We start from the raw sequence: 8,611 nt of genomic DNA on the forward strand, positions 1-8,611 counted from the left end.
ATCTTCTCCCATTCTGTGGTTTGTTTTTTAGTTCTGTTGACTGTTTCCTTTGCTGTGCAGAAGCTTTTTATTTTGATGTAGTCCCAATAGTATATTTTTGCTTTTGTTTCCCTTGCTTCAGGAGACATCTCTAGAAAAACTTTGCTATGGCCAGTGTCAGAAATTACCTCCAATGTTCTCTTCAGGGTTTTTATGGTTTCACACCTCAGAGGTCCTTAATCCATTTTGAATTTATTTTTGTGTATGGTGTAAGAAAGTGGTCCAGTTTCATTCTTTGGCATGTAGCTGTCCAGTTTTTCTGACATCATTTGTTGAAGAAACTTTTTCCCCTTTCATATTCTTGCCTCTTTTGTCAAAGATTAATTGACCATGTAATTGTGAGTTTGTTTCTGGGCTTTGTATCCTGTTCCATCAATGTGTGTGTCTATATTTGTGCTAGTACCATACTGTTTTGATTACTACAGCTTTGTCATATAACTTGAAATCTAGAATTATGATATCTCCAGTTTTGTTTTTCCTTTTCAAGATTGTTTTTGGCCATTCAGGGATTTAATCTTAGGATTATTTGTTCTAGTTTTGTGGAAAATGCTGTTGGTATTTTGAGAGGGATTGCATTAAATCTGTGGATTGCTTTGGGTAGTATGGACATTTTAACAATATTTGTTCTTCCAGTCCTTGAACATAGAATATCTTCCCATTCTATGGGATGCTTCCCATCCCATAGAATATGTTCCCATTCCCAATTTCTTTCATCAATGCTTTATAGTTTTCAGAGTACAGATATTTTGCTCTTCAGTTAAATTTATTCCCAGGCATTTTATTCTTTTTAGTGCAATTGTTCATGGGATTGCTTTCTTAATTACTTTTTCTGTTGCTTCGTTTTTAGTGTTGAGAAATGTAACAGATTTCTGTATGTTGACTTGGTATCTTATGACCTTATTGAATTCAGTTATCAGTTCTAGTAGGTTTTTATTTTTGGTGGAATCTTTAGGGTTTTCTATACATAGTATCATGTCATCTACAAATATTTTAAGTTTTACTTCTTCCTACCAGTTTGGATGCCTTTTATTTCTTTTTTGTTGTCTGATTGCTGTGGCTAGGACTTCTAATACTATGTTGAATAATAATGGTGTGAATGGACCTCTTGTCTTATTCCTGATCTTAGAGGAAAAGCTCTCAGTTTTATACCATTGAGTATGATGCTCACGGTGGGTCTTTCATATGTGGCCTTTATTATGTTGAGGTGTGTTCCCTCTAAACATACTTTGTTGAGGGTTTTTATCCTGAATGGATGTTGTACTTTATCAAATGTTTTTTTCTGTCTCTATTGAAATAATCTTATGGTTCTTACCCTTCCTCTTATGGATGTGTATCATGTTGATGGATTTGCAAACATTGAACCGCCCTTCCATCCCAGGAATAAATCCCACTTGATCATCTTGAATGGTTTTTTTAATGTATTGTTGGATTCAGTGTGCTAATATTTTATTGAAGATTGTTGTGTCTGTGTTCATCAGGGATAATGTTCTGTAGTTCTCTCTCTCATAGTGTTTTTATCTGGTTTTGGTATCAGGGTAATGCAGGCCTCATATAATGAATTTGGAAGTTTTCCTTCTTTTTCAAGTTTTTGGAATGGTTTGAGAAGAATAGATATTAACTCTTCTTTAAATGTTTGATGGTACTTGCCTCTGAAGTCATCTGATCCTGGACTTTTGTTTTTAGAAGTTTTTTTGATTACTCATTGAATTTAATTGCTGCAGTCAGTCTGTTCACATTTTCTACTTTGTCCTCATCAAATTTTGGGAGGTTATATGAATCTTGGGAGGTTATATGTTTCTCGAAATTTATCCATTTCTACTAGCTTGTCCAATTTGTTGGCTTATAATTTTTCATAATATTCTCTTAAAATTGTATTTCTGTGGTGTTGGTTGTTATTTCTACTCTTTCATTTCTGACTTTGAGTCCTCTCTCTCCTTTTTTTTGATGAATCTGGATAAAGGCTTATCAATTTTATTGATCTTTTCAGAGAACTAGCTCCAGGTTTCATTGATTTGTTCTATTGCTTCTTTTTTAAGTTTAATTTTTATGATTTTTTAGTTTCCATTTTGTTTATTTCTGCTCTAATCATAATTACTGCCTTTGTTCTGCTTATTTGGTCTTTCATTTGTTCTTTTTCTAACGCCTTTAGGTGGGAGGTTTAGGTTGTTTATTTGAAATCTTTTTGTTTGTTTGTTTTTGAGGTAGCCTGTGTTGCTACAAACTTCCCTCTGGAACAGCTTTTGCTGCATCCCAAAGATTTTGGACCATTATGTTTTCATTTTCATTTCATGTATTTTTTTTTATATCCTCTTTGATTTCCTGGTTAACCCAGTCATTGTTGAGTAGCATGTTACTTAATCTCCATGTATTTGTGGTCTTTCCAGATTATTTCTTGTGGTTGATTTCTAGTTTCATAGCATTGTGGTCAGAAAAGATGGATAGGATGATTTAATCTTTTTTGAATTTGTTGAGACTTGTTTTCTGGCCTATTATATGGTGTATTTTGGAGAATGTTTTGTGTGCACTTGAAAAAAAATATGCACTCTGCTGTTTTAGGATGGAATTCTGAATATATCCGTTAAATACATCTGGTCCATGTGTCACTCAAAGTGTCTATTTCCTTATTGTTTTTCTGTTTGGATAATGTACCCATTTTGTAAGTGAAATGTTGAATTCTCATACCTTTATTGTATTACTATCAATTGGTTCCTTTATATCTGTTATTAACTGCTTCAAGTATTTGGATGTTCCTATGTTGGGTACAGAAATATTTATAATTGTTGTATTTTCTTGTTGGGTTGTCCCCTGAATGATTATATAGTGCCCTCCTTTGTTTCTTGTTACAGTCTTTGTTTTAAAGTCTATTTTCTCTGATACAAGTATTGCTACTCCAGCTTGCTTTTTGCATCCATTTGCATGATAAATGCTTCTCTATCCCTTCACTTTCACTCTGCATATGTCTTTAGGTCTGAAATGCCTCTCTTGTAGGCAGCATACAGATGGGTCTTTTTTTTTAAATCCATTTCTTCACCCTATGTCTTTTGATTAGAGCATTTATTCCATTTACCTTCAAAGAATTATTGATATATATGTATTTATTGCCATTTTGTTACTAGTTTTATGGTTGTTTTGGTAGTTTTTGTTTGTTTTCTTTATTCTCTTGCTCTCTTCTGTCACAATTTATTGGCTTTCTTTAGTGATATACTTGGATTCCTTCCTCTTTATTTTTTGCATATCTATTAAAAAGATGGAACCTTTCACAAATTTGTGTGTTGTTTTTGCACAGGAACCATGCTAATCTTTTCTGTATCATTCCAATTTTGTATATATGCTGCCAAAGCAAGCATGGCATTATACCCTTTGAGAAAGGAAACTACCTTGGATAAAATTTACTTTAGTCTGTGTGGGTCCTCCTCTCCCTGAGGGTACCACCTAGTTTAATTTATGTAAGGTAGGTTAAATTTGAGCAGAAACCTCATTAAAACTTATTCCTATTGACTGAAAGAATTAACAGACTGAATTTGGTTTTGCAAAAAAAGCTGGAAAGTGAGGGAAAATATCAAGGAGAGAAAAGGGTCATGGTGGGGGCAGGGTTCACAATTTATGTATCCTCTTTGCCCAAATTGTTGGCTAATATCTGAATAAACACGTGTGGGTAAAATCTAGTAGTGGTACAAAAGAACATCTACAAAGCTAAAAATAATTAGCAAAGACTTCAGCTGCTTTCCATAGCAGGGTTAATAAGTTTTGAGTTTGAGACCAACCAATTTAGATACCTAATAAAACAAAACAAAAAGCAAAGAGCAACAACAACAACAAAAACCCCAGCATTCTTCAGAGGTAACTAATATATGGCAGAATCTCTCTATCATTCAGAATGTTCCATATACATGAGAAACTCCTAGACCTGTCAAGAAATAGGAATATATGATGTGTAGTCCAGAGAAAAAACAATTAATAGAAGTTAACCCAGATACTATCCAGATGTTGGAATTAGTAAACAAATGTAAAGGAAGAAGTATAACTGTTCTTATATGCAAATGATACAATTGTCTGCATAGAAATTTATAGATGGTATGAAGCTACTATTAGACTAATATGTGAATTAAACTAGATTTAAGAATCAGTAAACATATATCAAATACATATTAGAAAACAAATGGGAAGTAAAATAAAAGAATTTTTGATGGGGGCATAATTATAAGAAAATAAAGGTTTAAATAAAAGGAGCCTGACTGGCTCAGTCAGTAGAGCATGTGACTCTTGATCCTGGGGTTGTGAGTTCATTGAGCATAATACTAACTTAAAAAATTGAATGAATGACTTAATGAATGAATGAATGAATGAACAGATACACCATGCTCTTGGAATGACAAGACAAAATGTTCTTAAGGTATTTTTAGGTCAGTTTCTTCCCAAATTGATCTATAATTCCAACACCTTCTCAGTCATAAACTCTTCTAACTTTTAAAAATTAAAATTGACAAATTGTTCTAAAATTTATATTTATATTTACTTTTTAAAATTCACTTTTACAAGTGACATTGCATAGCCAAAACAAAATTAAAGAAGAAAAAAAAGAATGTAAGAAGACTTACAGTAGGCTTTTAGATTACTAAAAAGTTGTATTTAAGAAAATGTGCCACTATTTTAAGAAAATAAAATGGATCACTAAAACACAGTAAAATATCAGAAATATAAAAATACATATGATTAATTCATTTCAAATTTGATGTCAAAATAATTCCATGGAAAAAACATTTTCAATAAATAGTGCTGAAATAACTGAATGTCCATTTGGGTACGGAAACCAAACTTGATATCCTCTTTACATATACACAAAATTTAATTTGAAATGAATCATAGACCTAAATATAAATACTAACACAATAAAGACTCAAGAAAATATGAGTAAAAGATTTATTAGACTGGTCACAGAAAACAACTATAAAAGACAAATGATAAGTTAAACTTAATTAAAATAAGAATCTGATCCTCAAAAGGCACTATTAACGAAATGAAACTGGGATAAACACAAACTGGGATAAAATTTTGTCAAAATACATATTGGGGGCGCCTGGGTGGCTCAGTCGTTAAGCGTCTGCCTTCAGCTCAGGTCATGATCCCGGGGTCCTGGGATCGAGCCCCACATCGGGCTCCCTTCTCCGCGGGAAGCCTGCTTCTCCCTCTCCCACTCCCCTGCTTGTGTTCCCTCTGTTGATGTCTCTCTCTGTCAAATAAATAAATAAAATCTTTAAAAAAAATACATATTGAACAAAGCACCCATTTCCAGAATACATAAAGACCCTCTAAACTCCACAATAAAGGACAACACAATAAAATTTGTACAAATTATTTGAAAATAAGCTTTGCTGTGTGTGTGTGTGTGTGTGTATTTATAGATGTTGAATGATATATGTTAAACATTTGTTAAAACATCTGTTAAAACCCTGTGGATACATCATGCAGGTGAAAATAACTGGATACAGAATAGTGATCTCATTGACATAAAACCTATATAGCTTACTTGAAAAATAAGATGGTATGCCTGCCACATCTCTTTGAGAGAGAATTCCAGGATGTTATTCTAAAGGACAAGAATTTTTCCAACAGAAATCTATTGTGAGTCTATATATAGCAACTATTTTCTACATGCTTTGTATTCAAAGTCTGTAGCTTTATTGGGCCATGTGGTCTTTTCAAAACATTTAATTGTACATGACTGGATATTAGAAAGATGTCATTTTCTGGCTGGAGCCAGGGCTTGATCATAGGGTCTAGGTTCGATTAACTGGATTGTTTCCCCTGAATTTTGAAACTCCAAGGAGTGAATACAGGATACAAGAACAGAAAGAAACTATTCTAGGTGGTAGTGGTGGAGAGAGAAGAGTGCAGCTTATCAACAAAGTTATTAATGGCAGTAGCTTTACCAACATCATTCTTAACTTACTCTTTCTATGTTGATTCTTGGCTTTCTTTTTCATACCTTATTTCTGTCTACGTCTCAGACCTGGTTTTCCAGTTTTTCTATAATCCATTCTGCTATGCACTAGCCTTTTAACAAATGCATTTTCTACTTAAGTTACCCAGAGCCAATTTTGGGTTTTTTGCGACCAAGTTTGCAAGGCTGTTATTACAACCTGATTGTACACTTATATAAACCTCACTACAGTTGAGCATATAAGTTTTAAGAAATACTCTAACCGAATGGACATGGATAATTCTCAAATCTCTATAGCAATTTTTAAATGGTTTATTAGTTTACTTCTAAGTGCAGTGAGCACTGTCACAGTGCTCCCTGTGTTTGTTGTGTGCCCTCTGAGAGAATCAAGGGGTTGGTGGTGCAGGGGAAGGAGAGTGAATGCTTGTTGCATGTGCCTACTCCTCGGTCCCACAGCAGGTTTACTAAATCAGAATTTTTAACAGGTATCCAAGCACATGGCAGAAGTTGAGGTCCACTGCAATATATATGTATTTGCTAACTTTGATTTCAAAGTAAGTTGTTTTCTGATAACTTTATTACATTTTTAATACACATATGAATAGGAACCTTTATTTTTTTTTTGGAACACATTTTTTTTATAAAGATTTTATTTATTTATTTGACAGAGAGTGACACAGTAAGAGAGAGAACACAAGCAGGGGAAGTGAGAGAGGGAGAAGCAGGCTTCCCGTGGAGCAGGGAGCCCGATGCGGGGCTCGATCCCAGGACTCTGGGATCATGACCCGAGGCAAAGGCAGACACTGAGCCACCCAGGCGCCCCTGGAAGACTGTTTTTTTAATCTGCCCAGATAATGTTCTATTTGAGTGATCCAATTTACCTCAGTTGCCTTATACTAATATTTGTAAAGGAAAAAAAAAATGCAATTTAAGGTCTTTAAAACCAGGCACTGTGAACTAGAACTAGTTAAGGATTAGGAGATAGTGAGAGTGGGCTAAGAGTTGCTTGAATCACTGTCTTAATGAGTGGGTTCCTGGGCTGGGAGTTGGGGCTGACCAGCTGTGTTCCATCTCCACTGAAGCTAGCCAAAATAAATACAAGTAGACTGTTCTTGGACTAGATGTTAGAAGCTGGGGGAAAGGTGGGTAGAGGAAAGATGAAATGGCCTACTGAAATAGCTTTAAATGTGGGAAAGAATACTAGGATGAATACTGAGGTCCATTTCTGACTAAAAAACAATGAGATGGCTTAAATTATCTCCTTAGTTTCCTTTAAGCCCTTGGAGCCCAGAATTCAGGATCTGAGAGGGACATCCAACTTCTTAGCAGCCAAATAAACTATATTAAGGAACACATTTACTACTAAATTGTTACCGAATTTAAAGGAAGCTGATGAATGGCTGGCAAAAGGAGGCTGTCTCATGATGTTCTGAAAGCAAAACCAGTTAAGAGGGTCAGCAGATCTCTAATTATAATGGAGCAGTTAACACCACTATAATTAAAGCAGCATCAGCATTTCCATTGCAAACTCATGTTGTTCATGGATTGAAACTCAGCTGTAAAGATTCAGTCTTGGCTGAAAGTTGGCATATAGGGCTCAGGAACTCAGCAGGGAAGGGGCAAAGAAGGGATATTTTTAAAAATTTATTTACTGAACTGTCAAACACAAAACATAGCCATTAAGATCTGTTGAGGAAATAATAAATAATACATTCTCTCAAAATTAGTATGCATAGCAAACCCTGGGTGCCAACGCCATAGTGAAGAAAAAGCATTTAAGTTACATAGATTGGAAAACAAACAAAAAAATACTTGAACTGAAGGATGAGTTTTTAATACTGTGAGTCGTGTCTACTGTACAGATAATATTTAGATGTTGCTAAAAACATATTTAGTGTTCTTAAATATTTATTTGCCAAGAAATTTAGATGACTCCAATGAAGCTGCAAAATGTACACCAGCACAGTGGGGTTAGTTACAAAGAATGTTATATCACTTTTTTCCTCCGATTCCTTTGATAGATAACTTTAATCTAAATTCCCTCATTTCTATGAATGTTAGCACTTTTCTTTTTACGCATGGCTTTCTGTATGTTTTTTAATAATGATATACCGATTTACTGTGATATGTTAATTTTTATACATATTCCATTTTTGTACTTTAAAAGGTGCAGTTAATAACTCATGAAGGAAAATTTTAAGACATGTCTAGGGCCTTGTTTTCATCTTTATGATTCTACTTTGAATTATTTTTATTTTTGAATATTATATTTACATTAAAATATGAATTTATATTTTTATTTCTTTAATTTATATTACTTTGTTATTATTACTTTGATTTTTATTTTACACTGTAGGAGCTCAAAGCTCTTTATTTTTAGAGTGTAGTAACACTATTTAGGTAAGGGCCAGTTTGCTCATTCTTGTCTAATCTGTAACTTTATTATGGTCAAAATTATAAAACCAAGTACGAAAATCTTGATTGAAAAGCCATTTCAGGGATGCCTGGGTGGCTCAATCGGTTAAGTGTCTGCCTTCGGCTCAGGTCATGATCCCAGAGTCCTGGGATTGAGTTCTGCATTGGGCTCCCTGCTTCTCCCTCTGCCTGCCACTCCCCCTGCTTGTGCTTGCT

General features: G+C 34.2%; 1 non-coding gene across 1 annotated transcript; it reads right to left on the reverse strand.

The window, feature by feature from the left end:
* Window positions 1-3,280: 3,280 nt before the first annotated feature.
* Window positions 3,281-3,386, reverse strand: LOC123836464 (U6 spliceosomal RNA). The gene has a single exon (XR_006788968.2). It is a non-coding gene; the product is annotated as a U6 spliceosomal RNA (small nuclear RNA).
* Between the last annotated feature and the right edge of the window lie 5,225 nt (window positions 3,387-8,611).

The sequence above is a fragment of the Mirounga angustirostris genome, unplaced genomic scaffold (assembly GCF_029215605.1).
Source record: "Mirounga angustirostris isolate CCGP_5_RB_7025 unplaced genomic scaffold, mMirAng1.0.hap1 SCAF_7, whole genome shotgun sequence".
Lineage (NCBI taxonomy): Eukaryota > Metazoa > Chordata > Mammalia > Carnivora > Phocidae > Mirounga > Mirounga angustirostris.